General features: G+C 49.1%; 1 protein-coding gene across 1 annotated transcript in view; it reads left to right on the top strand.

Annotated features, from left to right (window-relative positions):
- Positions 1 to 1,220: 1,220 nt before the first annotated feature.
- Positions 1,221 to 16,882, top strand: part of LOC143301083 (twitchin-like) — a 265,961-nt gene continuing 250,299 nt past the window's right edge. Inside the window, exon 1 of the mRNA XM_076615089.1 lies at positions 1,221 to 1,772. The gene's annotated coding sequence lies outside the window, so the exon portion shown is untranslated. The remainder of the gene's footprint in view (positions 1,773 to 16,882) is intronic.

Raw genomic sequence — 16,882 nt, 5'->3', positions numbered from 1 at the left:
ATATGATATCTCCAGGAGAGTGACCTGAATGGTGGGCAAGGAGAAAGAAACACCTCTCGCAAGGGAATAACGCTGTGGAGATGTCTGCAGGGGGTGACGTCACCTTCTGTCACAGACACTCTGTTGATAGCGAGGACTGAAGAAGAAGGAGAAGAAGAAGGAGGAGAAGGAGAAGAAGAAGAAGAAGAAGAAGGAGAAGAACAAGAAGAGCAAGAAGAGCAAGAAGGAGAAGGGGTAGAAGGAGAAGAAGAAGAAGAAAGAGGAGAAGAAGAAGAAGAAGAAGAAGAAGAAGAAGGAGGAGGAGGAGGAGAAGGAGAAGGAGAAGGGGTAGAAGGAGAAGGAGAAGAAGAAGGAGGAGAAGGAGAAGAAGAAGGAGGAGAAGGAGAAGAAGAAGGAGGAGAAGGAGAAGAAGAAGACGAAGACGGAGAAGGAGAAGAAGAAGGAGGAGAAGGAGAAGAAGAAGGAGAAGGAGAAGAAGAAGACGACGAAGAAGAAGAACAAGAAGAGCAAGAAGGAGAAGAAGAAGGGGTAGAAGGAGAAGAAGAAGGAGAAGGAGAAGAAGAAGAACAACAACAAGAAGAAGAAGATGGAGGAGGAGGAGGAGGAGGAGGAGGAGAAGAAGAAGAAGAAGAAGAAGAAGAAGAAGAAGAAGACAAACAAATAAACAAAAAAATAAAACCTAAAACCAAGAAGAATGACAGACGATGTTGAGAAGTAGGTGGCACCACCAGTAGACAAGTAACCAATGAGCGCCATCATTAGATAACAACAGCTCAGGAAACACACTGACACAAGTGTATATTATGCCAAAACCAAACCCCAAACCAAAAACACAGAAAAAAGTACTAAGTTGGCACTTCTCGAGCGGAGCTAGCGAGGGAAGAGGAAGGAATGGAGGTGGGACATAAAGGAAGGAAGGGAGGAAAAAAGGAAGGGAGGAAGGGAGGAAGAAAGGAAGGGAGGAAGGCTTTGGCAGTAGCTGAGAGTGTGTCTAAGCAAAATCCAGGTACAATCCCTTTGACACCCTCCAAAACACCGGCCGGTGTGTGTGTGTGTGTGTGTGTGTGTGTGTGTGTGTGTGTGTGTGTGTGTGTGTGTGCACGCGCGCACGGCTTTTTCGGGCGAAGTGAAGGCTTCCTCCGCTTCTCTCCAGCCTCTCCCCCACATACACCACCACCTCCACCACCACTACCTCCACCGCCACTGACTGCCAACGACGTAAGGGCAGGCACCACGAGGAGTAGAGGAGAGGGCAGGAAGAAGAGAGAGCGACCCGCACACTCCGGCCTGCACGTGCTTTTTGGTGGTAGTGGCTGGCTCGCTCCCGTGACTGCTGGAACAGGACCGGCTTGCTGCTCCCTGTGAACATCTCTCTTCCTGTCTCTCTCTCTCTCTCTCCCTCCTTTTTCTCACCGTGCACCGTAGCTAGGTCGCCTTGCCTACTACCATAACTACTACCAACCAAAGCAAGCAGCCAGCCTACCTAGCGACTCGGACCGACCACCCGAACCCCCCGTAGAGCAGGCAGACAGGTTCCTTGCTGTGAGTCTGGTCCCTGGAGTGGTTTGAAGTGGTGGACCTGTCCTCTCCCCTCCCTGGCAACAGATAGCAGAAAGAATTTCGACAACACCAACTGCGTGGTCATGCGTTGAGGTGCTGGATATAAAAGTGTTTCTGCAACTTTTACTGCTGCTGCTGTTGCTGTTGCTGGCGGTGGTGGTGTTTGTGGTAGAGGGGGTGCCAGTGCCTGCAGTGATTGTCTGACTGCTCAGGTAAGCAGCCCTCGTTTTTTTTTATATTCATAATGATGATAATGAAAAATAATGATAACAATATGAATACTGCTACTTATGCATTTTAACGTTGAGAATACCTGTCGCGTTTACAATGAAAGTATTATATATATATATATATAAAAAAAATATATATATATATATATATATCTGTGTGTGTGTGTGTGTGTGTGTGTGTGTGTGTGTGTGTGTGTGTGTGTGTGTGTGTGTGTGCATTCAGGTACAACATACCACGAATGGTAGTATTCAGGCAAAAAGCACAAGCAGACACATAATACACTACACAAGCGCATCATTACATTGCAGGATTTCTTTTCTGCGTTTCTGTCCTTACCTGGTACTTTCACATCACTGCAGCTTAAACACCCCCCTTCCCCCTCCACACACACACACACACACACACACACACAGCCCACCCCGCCCCATCTCCCCATGGCTCCCCCACTCATGAACACGCACGCACACACACACACACACACACACACACACACACACACAACCACCGTGGTAATTACCTCTCATCACGTAGAAAAACAGATGTGCAAACCAGCGATAATTATGGTTTGAAGTGACCACCTGTGCACAGGAAGGGAGGGACTGAAAATCCACGCCCAGTAAACTTTATTTCCAAGTTCAACAGCTTGCCTTTCACTGGGCTGTTCTCGTTCCTTCTTTTCCTCGCTTGAAGAAGAGATAAAGAGAAAAGGGGGGGGGGGGGGGGGGGGGGGTGGGGGGAGGGGGGTCTTTTAGCTTTTTGTTTCTGTGTTTGTTCGCAGCATTGTTAAAAAAAAAGACACTTGGCAATCAGTCTGGGGATCAGTTTGATATGGGTATTTAAAAAAAAAAATCTTTTATTTCTTAAACCGGTCTTGGGAAGAAAGCAATATTCCCTAAAGTGTATTACATGGTGTGTCAATTAATTTTAGCGGACAGGTACAACGGAAGTTACGTCATGATTCCTGGACTGAAATACTGAGGGACTGGAGGCCGTTTGATAGCGGTGGGGAGGTGATGGTGGTGAGGGGGTTGGAGGTGGGGTGGGGGTCGGGGTGGGGGTGCGAAATTCATACCGTACATTTCAATTGAGAGGCGGCAATGTCAGTAAGGGGGGGGGGGGGGATTGGTTGGGGATGGGGGGAGTGTGTGTGGGGGGATGGGGGTGGGGGTCACAGAAATATGATCCTTCTGGTATTTCTGCATGCATCTCCTCTACCCAATCCACGATCAGCAAAGCAGTAGTCACCCCATGCTTTTAAAGCGCCAGGCCAACTGCAAGGGTCATCTCCTTCCTGAAGCTGTGCACAGGTGTGAAGAAAGGTCTGGTTGGTGTTAGTTATTCTTGGCTTTGTCTTCTTCTTCTCTCCTTTTAAACATCGTTGGATTTATTAGATTACTTTTTATACCAATGCTTTTATTGAAAGGGAGGACGTTCTGATCGTAAAAGAAAAAGATTAAATCCGTCCAATTGATGATATGATTTTGTAAAATAAAAATTTCGTCTTTCTACTGGAATTTCATATTTGAATGTCTTAAATTCCGGGGACTATTTTCAACAACAATTTCCGCGCACTTTGAAATGGATGTATGCAATAAATAGACACCTTGAAATGTATGTATGCAATAAATAGACAATTTTATGGAAACAATGAATAAGACGGCTCCTTTCCACAACTTCTGAACATGTGGAGCGAATGGACATTAGTATTTGACGTGATTAGAATAGGTCCCTACGTTTTGGAATACTAATACTGAAAAAGGAAGTATTACTTTCTCTTCATCCTCTCATGGTGACTATGATGATAAAGACAACAAAAAATGCGGAACAAACAATGCACTTGTGATGTAAACTTTTATGTTCGGGTAAAGAATGCATCAATGGTTGCATCACGAGAACATTATTAAATTTAAAAAAAAGAAAAAAGAAAGAAAAAAAGAATCTACAACAGTTCCTGAAATATCCGAAAGAGACAGTGAACATATGCAAAGAGAGAGAGAGAGAGAGAGAGAGAGAGAGAGAGAGAGAGAGAGAGAGGAGTCATGCATCTTTGGAAACGGTAGAGAAAGCGGTTTAAAGAGAAATAACAGACACTGTCTTTAGTGAAATCACCAGCACATTGTTAATTAAGTATGAACATCAAGTAAACGAAAGTCCTGAAAAAAAAATCAGTATTATCATCATTTGCCCCCTGCCTCTCCCTCCTCCCCCCCTCTTCTTCCCCCCTTCCCCCCGCCCCCCATCACCCTCCCCCACTCCCACCATCCCCCTGTCGCAAAACAACTTGTTTTCGTCAACTGTTTACACATTGACGGAGATGTGTACAGCCCGAGAAAAGTTTTGAGTTTAACGATGTTGTTCGCCCAGTGCTGGAGTTGTGAATGTCTTTTGTTGGAGAGCTGAGGAGCCCCGTGTGTGTCTGTCCAGGTGGAAAGTCCTTCAGGCTTACAGGGTGGATTGGGTATTGGGGGTTGGGGGGGGGGGGGGGGTGGGGGGTGGGGCGTTAATGTAGGGTGGTCCTGGCTGTCTGAAGAGGGATGAAGTCACGGCCTCTCCCCCAATCATTCGCGTTTGTTTTTCAAACTCCGTCCCATGTAAATGGTTGTTGGAGTCACAGTACAGGGATTTCCCCATCGACGTTCTCTTGATGCTTTGGAGCATTCTTAGTGGTGGTGGTGGTTGTTTTACTGGGTGAAATTTATTTATAAGTTGACAACAGTGGAAGCTTGTTGAGGAAGAGGGGAGGGGGGGTAGTATTAATACTATTATGATGATGATGATATTGAACAACACTGACGTAGATATTGAAGGGAGAAAAATACCTCGGTAAATGATGGGTTAAATAGCTTGGAAGCCAGTGTGTGTGTGTGTGTGTGTGTGTGTGTGTGTGTGCGAGAGAGAGAGAGAGAGAGAGAGAGAGAGAGAGAGAGAGAGAGAGAGAGAGAGAGAGAGAGAGCAAGTCTTTTCGCAAGTACTGACCCAGACACAATTGACACACACAACCATCGTGACAATACCCTAGACCGCTCCATTTGTCTACAACTTTACCTCTTAAGTTCAGGGTATTAAAAAGCAAACAAAATCAACAACTGCACTACTACTACTACTACTACTACTACTACCACTGCTATTGCGGACCACCTTTTACACAATCGATCTGACAGTGGTTGTCATCAATCGCTTCCAGACATTCTTCAGGACGTACCCTCCTTCTTCAGCAAACCTACCCCACCTCCCTTCCCCACCCATCCCCAAACACCCACCCACCCACCCATGCAAGCACCCTTCCCCACACGCCCCCTCTCCGCCTACAACACCCCCCTCCTCCACACTCTCACCTCCCTTTCCCTCTTTTTATTTCCGCATACTCTCTGCTCCCCTCCCTCCCCCCTCCCATCTTTCGCCCTCCCAACCAGCGTATTAATCTCGTGCAACTCGTATGGCTTTCACAGAGGTGGGTTAAATTAGCTTGCCCCCCCCCCCAGTCTGCAAGGGGGAAGATAACCCCGCCCTTTCTTTCCGAGGTTGGGAGGGAGGCGTCACCAGCTGACAGTTGGCGTCTTTGGTGGGGTTCTTCTTTGAACGAAGTGGGGGGGGGGGGGGGTTATTGACTTGTTAGGCTGCACGGGGGTTATCAGGGAAGGGGAGAAAGTTCGGGTGGGTGGGATGGTTGGGGGTGTGGGGGTGGATTTATTTCTGGGCATAGAATAGAGGAGGCTGTGGGGGTGTTGTGTTCTGTGGTTTTGTAAAAAAAACAAACAAACAAAACAAAAAAAACCCAAAAAAAAAAAAACCAGGCTGCCCCATCATCTGCTGCACCGTTTGGGTGGCACTACTCCTGTTCAGTTCCCCTGCACAGGAACACGCAGGTATTTACTGTATTATCACTATCATTATAATAATGATAATGACCATGATAATAGTGATGATGATGATGATCGTTATGATTATCATTATCGTTGTTGTTGTTTTCGTTATTATTTGTTCCTTTATTTATTTATCTATTTATGTATCTATTCATCTATTTGTACATTAATTTTATTATTATTATTATTTGCTGTTGCAAGGACGACGCTGGGTTTGGTAGAGTGGAATATTATCTTACAGAAGAAGATGCCCTCTGTCTGTCTCCATCACCACTCCCATTCTTCATATCTCTGTCACTTCTCTCTCTCTCTCTTTCTTTCTCTCTTTGTCTCTCTCTCTCTCTTTCTGTGTGTGTGTGTGTGTGTGTGTGTGTGTGTGTGTGTGTGTGTGTATGTGTGCGCGTGCGCTGTGTGTGCGTGTGTGTGTTACTCGCTTCCGTTCAGTACAGATGTGAGCGATGTTGTGTCCCTCAGTTTGACGCTGTGTTATATTCGTACATTATACATGTATTAAGTATTCAGTATAACTACATTTATATGCGTACATGTTTGTGTGTCTCTTAGAACAACGGCAGATGTGTAAGTCGGCCAAAGTGCTAATATCTTCACCGTTGGAAAATAAAGATTCATTCATTCATTCATTCATTCATTCTCTCTCTCTCTCTTTCTCTCTCTCTCTCTCTCTCACTTTCGCTCTCGCTCTCTCTATCTTTCTGTTAGGAAAGCACATATCTCAAGGAGAAGTGAATGCCTGTAAGAGAGAGCACCCCACACCCCCTTAACCCTACACCCCGAAGCCCCTCCTAACCCCCTTAACTCAACACTCCGAAGACCCCCGCCCCCACCCCCAGCCCCCTCCTCCGAAAAAAAAGGACCTTGGTGTGACATAAGGGGTTAAGATTGCATCAGAGATAACATCTTTGGCAAGCATCACCTCCGTCCGTTTTTCCTTTTATGATCCGCCAAAGCAACGGTTGGAGAAACGGAAAAAAAGAAGAGGAAGGAAGGAGGAGAAGAGGAAGAAGGAGGAGGAGGAGGAGGAAGGAGTAGGAGGAGGAGGAGGAGGAGGAATGGAATGACGACTGCCAGACGATTTGTGGATTCCAAACGAAGATTGGCAGGGTTTTGGCAGACACCGTTTTGTGGATGCGGACAGAGGTTTCTTTCATACTGTCATAATATACACACACGGCCATTCCCGAAAATTGACACATTACACACATACACACATACATATAGCTACTTACACACACACACACACATATACGCACACACATACATACGCATGCGCGCGCATAATCTTACACATACGCACGCGTGAGCTTGCACATACACACGCACGCACACACACACACACACGCGCGCGCGCGCGCGCGCGCGCGCGCGCGCGCACACACACAGAGCGATACACACACACATACATACACACAAAGACACAAATGCCAAAACACTCTTACACGCATAAATACACACCTTTCGTACTCGCTCTCACACATGCGCACGCACACTCACACACACACACACACACACACATTCGAACACACACACATGCACACGCGCTCACGCACAACACACACAAACACACACACACACACATACGCACGCGCTCACACCTACACAGACACACACAGACAGACAGACAGGCAAACATACACACACACGCACACACACACCCACACACACTTCGTGTGTGTGTGTGTGTGTGTGGGGGGGGGGGGTTGATGAGTGGGTGTCTCTTGTCTATGTGTGGTTGTGTGAACGATGGTAAAACGTGTGTGTGTGTGTGCGTGCGTGTGTGCGTGCGCGCGCGCGCGCGCGCGCGTGTGTGTGTATGTGTGTGTGTGTGTGTGTGTGTGTGTGTGTTTTCCTCAGCTTTCATGGGCCGCAACTCCCTCGTTTAGATGTTTACATGCACGAGTGGGCTTTTATGCCGAGGTCCGTTTTTTTTTAAAATTATTATTTTATTTATTTATTTATTTTTTTTTTTTTTATCTCGCCTTGGGGTCATGTTCCAGTTTGTGGGTGTGTGCATGCTGGGTTCCTGGTTCTTGTCCCCGTAACTCATCAAACCTTGACATTTATTACGGGATCTTTAACTACGACGTGCGTAATAGTTTAAAAAAAAAATGCATGCAAACACACACAAGAGGGTTCCGACACAATGCAGGTCTGGATATCCGTTGACCCATAGATCGAAAGAGCAAACAAACAAACAAACAAACACTCAAACTATCCACAGCGACCAGGATTCCAACCCAAGACCTTCAGATCGGAAGTTCATTTCTTTAATCAACCACTCGTCTGCTGCGCTCTTCTGAGAGAGAGAGAGAGAGAGAGAGAGAGAGAGAGAGAGAGAGAGGGAGGGAGGGAGAGAGAGAGAGAGAGAGAGGGAGGGAGAGAGAGAGAGGGAGAGAGAGAGAGGGAGGGAGAGAGAGAGAGAGAGAGAGAGACAGACAGACAGACAGACAGACAGACAGACAGAGACACACACACAGAGAGAGAGAGAGAGAGAGGTGTGTGGGGGGGTGACAGTGGGGGTCAAAACATGAGAGGGTGGGGGGTGGGGGGGGGAAGGTGAGGGAACACAGGTAATCAGTGCTCAACACAACACGCCTCAACTTCAGGCAGATACCGGTGGCGCTAAAAATTACCCAACAGCGGGTCGCGCTGACACTGCTGATTACGATGAGATGAAGCGAGCCTCCCCTCCTCCCTCCCTCCCTCCCTGCCTGCCTGCCTGGCCACCCTCACCTCTCCCCCACCACCTCCTATCACCACCCATCCTCCACCTGGATGCTGATGACGATGTTATCGATAGTGCAATGGTGTCTGGGCAGATGCTGCTTGATTGATGTGGGGGGGTGATGACTGGTGAACAGAAGGCGTGGTGCGTTCTGTCTCTTCTTCTTCTTCTTCTCCTCCTCCTCCTTCTTCTTCTTCTCCTCCTCCTCCTCCTCCTTCTCCTCCTGCTCCTCCTCCTCCTCCTCCTTCTTCTTCTCCTCCTCCTCCTCTTCCTCCTCCTCCTTCTTCTTATTCAACTTGTTCTTTTTCTTGTTCCTTTTCCTCCTCATCATCATCCTTATCCTCATCATCCTTATCCTCCTCCTCCTCATCATCACCCTTATCCTCATCATCCTCATCATAATCCTCCTCCTCATTCTCATCATCCTCATCCTCATCATGTTCTTGTTGTTATTGTCGTCGTCGTCGTCGTCGTTGTTGTTGTTTTTCTTCTTCTTCAGTATTCTTCTTCTTCTGCTTCTTTTCCTCTCCCCCCCCCCCACACCCCCCCCCCCTCACCAACTCCGTGAAGAGTCGCTGGGCTGCCTCACAGAAAGAAGAGTTGTTCACCAGATCGCCTCAGGCCTGTCCGTGAATGGACGTCAGAAACCTGCATCGGTCTGCATAGATCTTGTTGCACGTGGAGTGAGTCCACACGACGCAGGGCTGCGACCACTACGTTCCCTGCTCACTCCCCCTCCCCCTCCCACTCCCCCCTCACCCCCCCCCCCACCATACACACACCGTCATGGCGCCTCTCCCCTTACCTCCCCCCCATCTCCATCCCCCCCCCACCCCCACGTCTACTGATCTCTTCCAGCCGGACACGCATTCCACCTGGCAGGAACCGTTACGTCATACACTCCTCGTTAGATGGCGACAGAGAGAGAGAAAGAGAGAGAGATGGGGAGAGGGAGGGGAGACAGAGAGAGACAGAGAGAGACGTGGGGGTGAGGGAGAGAGAGAGGGGGGGAGAGGAGAGAGAGAGAGAGATGGGGTAGATGGGAGAGAGAGAGAGAGAGAGAGAGAGAGAGATGGGGAGAGGAAGGGGAGACAGAGAGAGAGAGAGACGTGGGGGTGAGGGAGAGAGAGAGGGGGGAGAGGAGAGAGAGAGAGAGATGGGGTAGATGGGAGAGAGAGAGAGAGAGAGAGAGAGAGAGGGGGGGGGGGGGGGGGGGGGGGGAACGAAACAAAACGAATCTTATTTCAAGAGGATTGTGGAATAAGCATTACTACATTTTTTTATGTCCAGTTGGGAAGGGAGGAGAAAGAGAGAGACAGAGACAGACAGAGAGACAGAGACAGACAGACAGACAGATAGACAGACAGACAGAGACTCAGAGAAAGACTCAGAGGGCTACAGAGAGACAGACAGAGACAGGGGCAGACAGACACAGACAGACTGATGTGCTTTAAGCGAAAGGGACGGAGCAGTTGCATTGAGCTGAGTGTGGAGACGAGATGAAGAGGAGGGGTGGGGGGTAGTAGGGAGGGAGGGGGAGGGGGGCGGGCGGTTGCAGGGGGACAGGGGGTGAAGATAGAGGTGGAGGAGGAGGGGAATGTGTGGATGTGCAACGGATAACGCCAGGTGTGTTTAAGAGGTAGGAGGGGGGGTGGGGGGTGGGGGTGGGGGGGGGTTATTTCGCACCTGCGATGGATGAGAGAGATATTGGTGGGGTACGGTTCGGGGTGAGGGATGAGAGAGGTATTGGTGGGGTACGGGTAGAGGTGAGGGATGAGAGGGGTATTGGTGGGGTACGGGTAGAGGTGAGGGATGAGAAGGGTATTGGTGGGGTACGGGTAGAGGTGAGGGATGAGAAGGGTATTGGTGGGGTACGGGTAGGGGTGAGGGATGAGAGAGGTACTGGTGGGGTACGGGTAGGGGTGAGGGACGAGAGAGGTATTGGTGGGGTACGGGTAGAGGTGAGGGATGAGAGAGGTACTGGTGGGGTACGGGTAGGGGTGAGGGATGAGAGAGGTACTGGTGGGGTACGGGTAGGGGTGAGGGATGGGAGAGGTACTGGTGGGGTACGGGTAGGGGTGAGGAATGGGAGAGGTACTGGTGGGGTACGGGTAGAGGTGAGGGATGGGAGAGGTACTGGTGGGGTACGGGTAGGGGTGAGGGATGAGAGAGGTATTGGTGGGGTACGGGTAGGGGTGAGGGATGAGAGAGGTACTGGTGGGGTACGGGTAGGGGTGAGGAATGGGAGAGGTACTGGTGGGGTACGGGTAGGGGTGAGGGATGAGAGAGGTATTGGTGGGGTACGGGTAGGGGTGAGGGATGAGAGAGGTATTGGTGGGGTACGGGTAGGGGTGAGGGATGAGAGAGGTATTGGTGGGGTACGGGTAGGGGTGAGGGATGAGAGAGGTATTGGTGGGGTACGGGTAGGGGTGAGGGATGAGAGAGGTATTGGTGGGGTACGGGTAGAGGTGAGGGATGAGAGGGGTATTGGTGGGGTACGGGTAGGGGTGAGGGATGAGAGGGGTATTGGTGGGGTACGGGTAGGGGTGAGGGATGAGAGAGGTATTGGTGGGGTAGGGGTAGGGGTGAGGGATGAGAGGGGTATTGGTGGGGTAGGGGTGAGGGATGAGAGGGGTATTGGTGGGGTACGGGTAGGGGTGAGGGATGGGAGGGTATTGGTGGGGTACGGGTAGGGGTGAGGGATGAGAGGGGGTTCAGGTGTTGGTGGTGGTGTGTGGTGGATTAGTACGGGTGTGGAGTGGTGAGTTTTCGAGAGAACGCTTTGACACACACACACACACTAAAAGCTCTGCACTTATTGCTGACTTAAAGAATTCATTCCAATGCTCGCCCAGAATGATTCGTTAGAAAGCTGCAGCTTGGGAAAAACCAGCGCTCTGGCCACAGTCACACAACTACATCCATTTCCTAATCTTTTCTGATGACAACTCCCTAATAAAGGAAATCACATAGAGAAGAGTGTATATGAAGGAGAATGCTAGAATGATTGGCAACAGTCACAACAGGGTTTCTCTCTGTCACCACAACACTCCATGCACACTTTGTGTGTGTGTGTGTGTGTGTGTGTGTGTGTGTGTGTGTGTGTGTGTGTGTGTGTGTGTGTGTGTGTGCCCGCGCGCGCGCGTGCGCCTGGCGTGTGTACGTGGGTGGATGCGTTCTGTATGTATCCCGGCCTGTCTGCCTGTCTGCCTGCCTGCGTGCCTGTCTGTCTGTCTGTCTGTCTGTGTGATACAACGGGAGAGAAGTGGCAGTGAGTGGGGTGGGGGAGGGGGGGTAGGGGAGTGATTGCCTAATGTAAAAGGTGTAGGACAGTAGAGAGATGAAAAGCGGAGAAGAAGTTTGGATGCTGGAAGGCGGGGGGGGGGGAGGGGGGGGGAGGGGCGGGGTGTCGGCTGGGAAAAGGTTAATAAATAAATACATGTATACACCCAGTGGTGTTTACGTCCATAGACTAAACTGTGTCTGTTTGGTTTACATAACCCGGAAGGGAAAAGGGATGGAGGTGGGAGGGGAGGGGATGGTGCGGGGTGGGGGGTGGAGGAGAGGAGGAAAGAAGAGGAGAGTGAGAGAGAGAGTGAGAGAGAGCGAGTGAGAGAGAGAGGGGCACAGAGAGAGAGAGGAGAGAGACAGACAGACAGACAGACAGACAGAGACAGTGACACACACACACACACACACACACACACAGAGGCACGGAGAGAGAGAGAGAGAGAGAGGGGGGGGGGGGGGTTGAAGCCATGGACTTAAAAATAGCAGTCAGCTGCAGACTGGTTGGGTTGATCTGTTTATATGGCTGTGTGAGAGACAGAGAGGGAGAGGGGGGGCGGTGAAAGAGACAGAGAGAAAGTGAAAGAGGGAGAGAAATAGAGAGAGAGAGGGGGGAAGGAAGGAGGGAGGGAGGGAGGATAGAACGGACAGACGGATAGATCTTCCAAGAAAGCATAATATTTACAGAACATGTTTTCGCTGTTGACTGCAAAACCGGAAGATAATACGATCGGCTGACACACCACAGAATACTTCCTCTACTTTCCTTTTAGGAAGTGGGGAGAGGGGTAAGGAGGTGTATAAGGGTGACGCGGAGTGGGGTGTGAGGCTACCAGAGTCCACCCCCCCCCCCCCCCCCCCACACACACACACACTCCTCCCTTGGAACGCCAGAATATCAGCTAGGACTTCTCCCCTCTTCAGACAGCCAGGACATCCTCCTTTAAAACGTCAGAATATCAGCGAGGACCACCCCTCTTCAGACAGCCAGGACATCCTCCTTTAAAACGTCAGAACAGCCAGAACCACACCCCTCTTCAGACAGCCAGGACATCCTCCTTTAAAACGTCAGAACAGCCAGAACCACACCCCTCTTCAGACAGCCAGGACATCCTCCTTTAAAACATCAGAACAACCAGAACCACACCCCTCTTCAGACAGCCAGGACATCCTCCTTTAAAACGTCAGAACAGCCAGAACCACACCCCTCTTCAGACAGCCAGGACATACTCCTTTAAAACGTCAGAACAGCCAGAACCACACCCCTCTTCAGACAGCCAGGACATACTCCTTTAAAACGTCAGAACAGCCAGAACCACACCCCTCTTCAGACAGCCGGGACGCACCTTTGAAACGCCAGATGGATCTCCCAACCCGGAGAGACATCCATCTCCAACAACGAAACTTCCACCAAACCAAGATAGACTAAGACTGAAACCGTGGACAACGTGACTTCAAGGACGCTGGACAACTGATCGTTGAATTCAGCTGGACCTGTGAGGGAACAACGAATCATTTCATAAAGCAGAAAAGAGAGGGGGGAATGAGAGAGAGAGGGCGGGAAGGGGGGCTCTCATAACGAGAGAGAGAGAGAGAGAGAGAGAGAGAGAGAGAGAGAGAGAGAGAGAGAGAGATGTAAGGGTGGTGGTGGTAGTGGAAGAGGGTTCGTTCTGAATACCTCACCCTCTTTCTCCCCCTCCCTCTCTCCCCCCCCCCCCCTCCCCCCCCCCACTCCATCGCACCCACAACCCCACAGCCACGTAAAGCAAGATGCCGATCCTGTGTCACTGCCGGTGCCAACTGGAGAACTATGGAGGATGCTCTCGATTGGCAAAAAGTTCCCCCACTGTCTGTCTGTGTCTTTCTGCCTGTTTGTTTCCGTCCCTTTCTTCTGGTTACCTCCCCTCCCCTTCCCCTCCACTGCTTCTGTCTGTCTGCCTCTCCCTCCTTCCCTCTCTCTCCTTCCCTCTCTCTCCCTCCCTCTCTCTCTCTCTTTGTCTCTCTCTCTCACACACAACACACACACACACACACACACACACACACACACACACACACACACACACACACACACACAACACACACACACACACACAACACACACACACACACAACACACACACACACACACACACACACCACACACACACAAGCTCTCTCTCTCTCTCTCTCTCTCTCTCTCTCTCTCTCTCTCACACACATTCTTGTTCTTGTTCTCTTCCCTACCTGACGTAAGACTGAAGCTAACTGAACCTATGTAACAGCCCTAGCAGTTCCAGATGGAATTTGTAGCTGTCCTCCACAAATGAGACCGCTTTATTATGGCTTCTTAATTTACATAATCAAATCTTTGAAAAAAGGCTGAAGGTTATGATGTCATAATGCTATGATGCATTTACTGAAGTTAGTTTAAAATACTGTTGTGGTCATAATACAGTTCCCATACTATACACGTGTCACACCCCTTGAAAGAAGAAATAAAAGGGCCTTGGCCTTCAGTTCAACAAACATTTCCCTTTCTTTCCTTTCATCACCCCACCCCCATCCCCCACTCTTTCTCCTTCTCTCCTAACCCCCCCTCCTCCTCCTCTCCCTCCCCCACACCCCCATTTGTCTCTGCACGAAAAGTAATTACCACGGAGCTAACGATTCCTCTCAGAGGTGTTGGCAGCCTGCCTTCCCTTGCCTCTGCCCCTGCCAGGTCACATCCCTGTGTCGTCATGTTTTGCCTCAAGGTTGTCCTCACCTGGCTGCCTTGGCTCATGCCGCAGTTCCCGGGCATCATGTTCCCAGTTATTGAACTGCTTGTTGACCATTCACCCGTGTGTGTAAGCAATTAGGGAGGAGACACCACTCTTGATAAACTTCTGGGCAACTTATTTACGAAGTTTGACCACAGTTCGAATCATGTATTTCCGGTTTGTTAATGTTCGGTGTTAGAAAATTGGCGTTTCACTGCTCAGCAGATGGGTAAACAAACTGCTCCGAAATGGACACAGCGCTTTCAGTCCAGACAATACAGTGATTGCTGTATGCACTGGCAGGTGAGGCAGTCTGTGAATAAACTGGGCGAACTGTGTCATTCTTTTTGTTTTTAAACAACTCATAACAAACTGTCCATTCTCATTCTCCCAGGAGGGGAAGGTTACACAAGTTGTTATGTTTACAATCCTGAAAGACTTCAAAACTCTTCTCTCTCTCTCTCTCTCTCTCTCTCTCTCTCTCTCACACACACACACACACACACACACACACACACACACACACACACACACACACATCCACCACACACACATCTCACATGTACATTGGAGTGGATTTTACTACGGGTTTTTGCCAGGGACAACTCTCCTTTTGCCATGGGTTCTTTTACGTCAGCTTTGTGCCTGTTTCTCTTCGGACCTTAGTTTTTCATCTCACCCGAAAGACTAGCGTCCAGACCACCACTCAAGGTCTAGTGGAGGAGAAGAAAATTCTGGCAAGCGTAGGGTTCGTTCCCGAACGCTCCCTGTCTCACACCGAATAAAGTACAAGATCAGCACTCTATGTTATAGATGTATTCACAAATCAGCCCCTTCCTATCTCTGCGGCTGCCTTCACCTCTACACTCCATCTCGCTCACTACGACCGGCGTCAGATCCACTCTGTTTACGCATACCCAGATTCAAACACCCGACTGTTGGCTGCCGTTCTTTCTCTGTCTCTGGAACTTGCAATTGGAATGAACTTCCTCTTTCTCTTCGTCAAGTCTCCGCATTCAGCTCCAAGTCTGGCCTTAAAACCCACCTTGTCTTCAGTTTCTCCAGTTTTAGAGTTATGCATGCGTATGAATGACTGGTGCGAAAGCGCTTTGATTTGTCTCTGCACAAGATTCAGCGCTATATAAATACCATTATTATTATTATTAAATCATCTCGCTGCTGCGGGCGGCGGACGCTAACGTTACCACCAGACCAGCACACCAGAGATTCTGTGATTACAGAACAGATCCGCTCCATCTTTCCCTCAAGACTGAAAAGACACCCGCAGTTTGTCAGAGTGCCAGAAACGAGCTTGGTTGGTTCAGTGCTGTGGGTAGGCATAGCGGTCTTGTACGGACAGACAGACGAACACTTAGTCAGTCAGAGCAGGCTGTGTACTCAAAGGGAGGCAACTACTGACGGAATGTGTCAACAATGTTGACGGTTTTCTCCCATCTACTACGAGTTTTTTTTGTTCTCTCTCTCTCTCTCTCTCTCTCTCTCTCTCTCTCTCTCTTCTCTCTCTCTCTCTCTCCTCGTTTCAAAACTGTCTGGTAGAATGATTATAACCTGGGATTGAAAGGGAAAAAACAACAACAAACAAAACATAGCTTGGTAATGTGCATCTTACCTTTTTCTGTATTAATTTTATTTTTTCAAACCTTAAATTTCATTTTATGTTATTTCACGGTGTGCCTGTTTGCTGTATTTGCGTTCATGTGTTGTTGTTGTTTGTTTGTTTTTTATTTGTTTTTATTTTTTTTTTTAACGTAACCCACGTGATCAGGTGAGTCACGCGAGACGAGACGTTGCATCTGCAACCCCCACACCACCCACCACCATCTTTCTTTCAACCATTCTTTCTTTCCTTTCTTTCTTTCATTCCTTCTTTCTTTCTGTCATCGCTTCTATATGTATGTTTGGGCGGCTTTTTTCTTGTCTTCATTCCTTTCTTGAAATAATGTTCTTTCTTTTTTTCTTCTTTCTTTCATTTCTCTTCCCTTTCTGCTTTGTTCCTTTTCCTTTGCCCCTTTCTTTCCTTTTTTTCCACATATCCTTTCTCTCTTTTCTCTGTCTCTCTCTCTGTCTCTCTCTCCCTCTTTCATTTTTCCTTTCTTTCTCTCCCTCTCTCTGTTTCCGTCTATCTCTTTTCTTTCTTCCTTCCTTCCTTCCTTTCTTTCTTCCTTGCTTCCTTTATCCCTCCCTCCCTTTCTTTTTTTCTTTCTCCCTTTCTTTCTTCCTCCCTTCCTTCTTCCTTCCTTCCTTTCTTTCCTTTTCTACTCCTTCCCTCTACCCCCGTCTCTCCCTTCCACTCCAATTTATCTCTCTCTCTGCTTGTCCCCAGTCCTTCCCTCATGTCTCTCTCTCTCTCTCTCTCTCTCTCTCTCTCCCCTGTTCCTCTCTCACCCCACCTCTCTCTCTCCCCCTCTCTCTAATTCACACCCTCACTCTCCCCG

Source organism: Babylonia areolata, chromosome 27 (assembly GCF_041734735.1).
Source record: "Babylonia areolata isolate BAREFJ2019XMU chromosome 27, ASM4173473v1, whole genome shotgun sequence".
Taxonomy (NCBI): domain Eukaryota; kingdom Metazoa; phylum Mollusca; class Gastropoda; order Neogastropoda; family Buccinidae; genus Babylonia; species Babylonia areolata.
The sequence above is the reverse complement of the archived record's forward strand: the minus strand, read 5'-3'. Positions and strand labels throughout refer to the sequence as shown.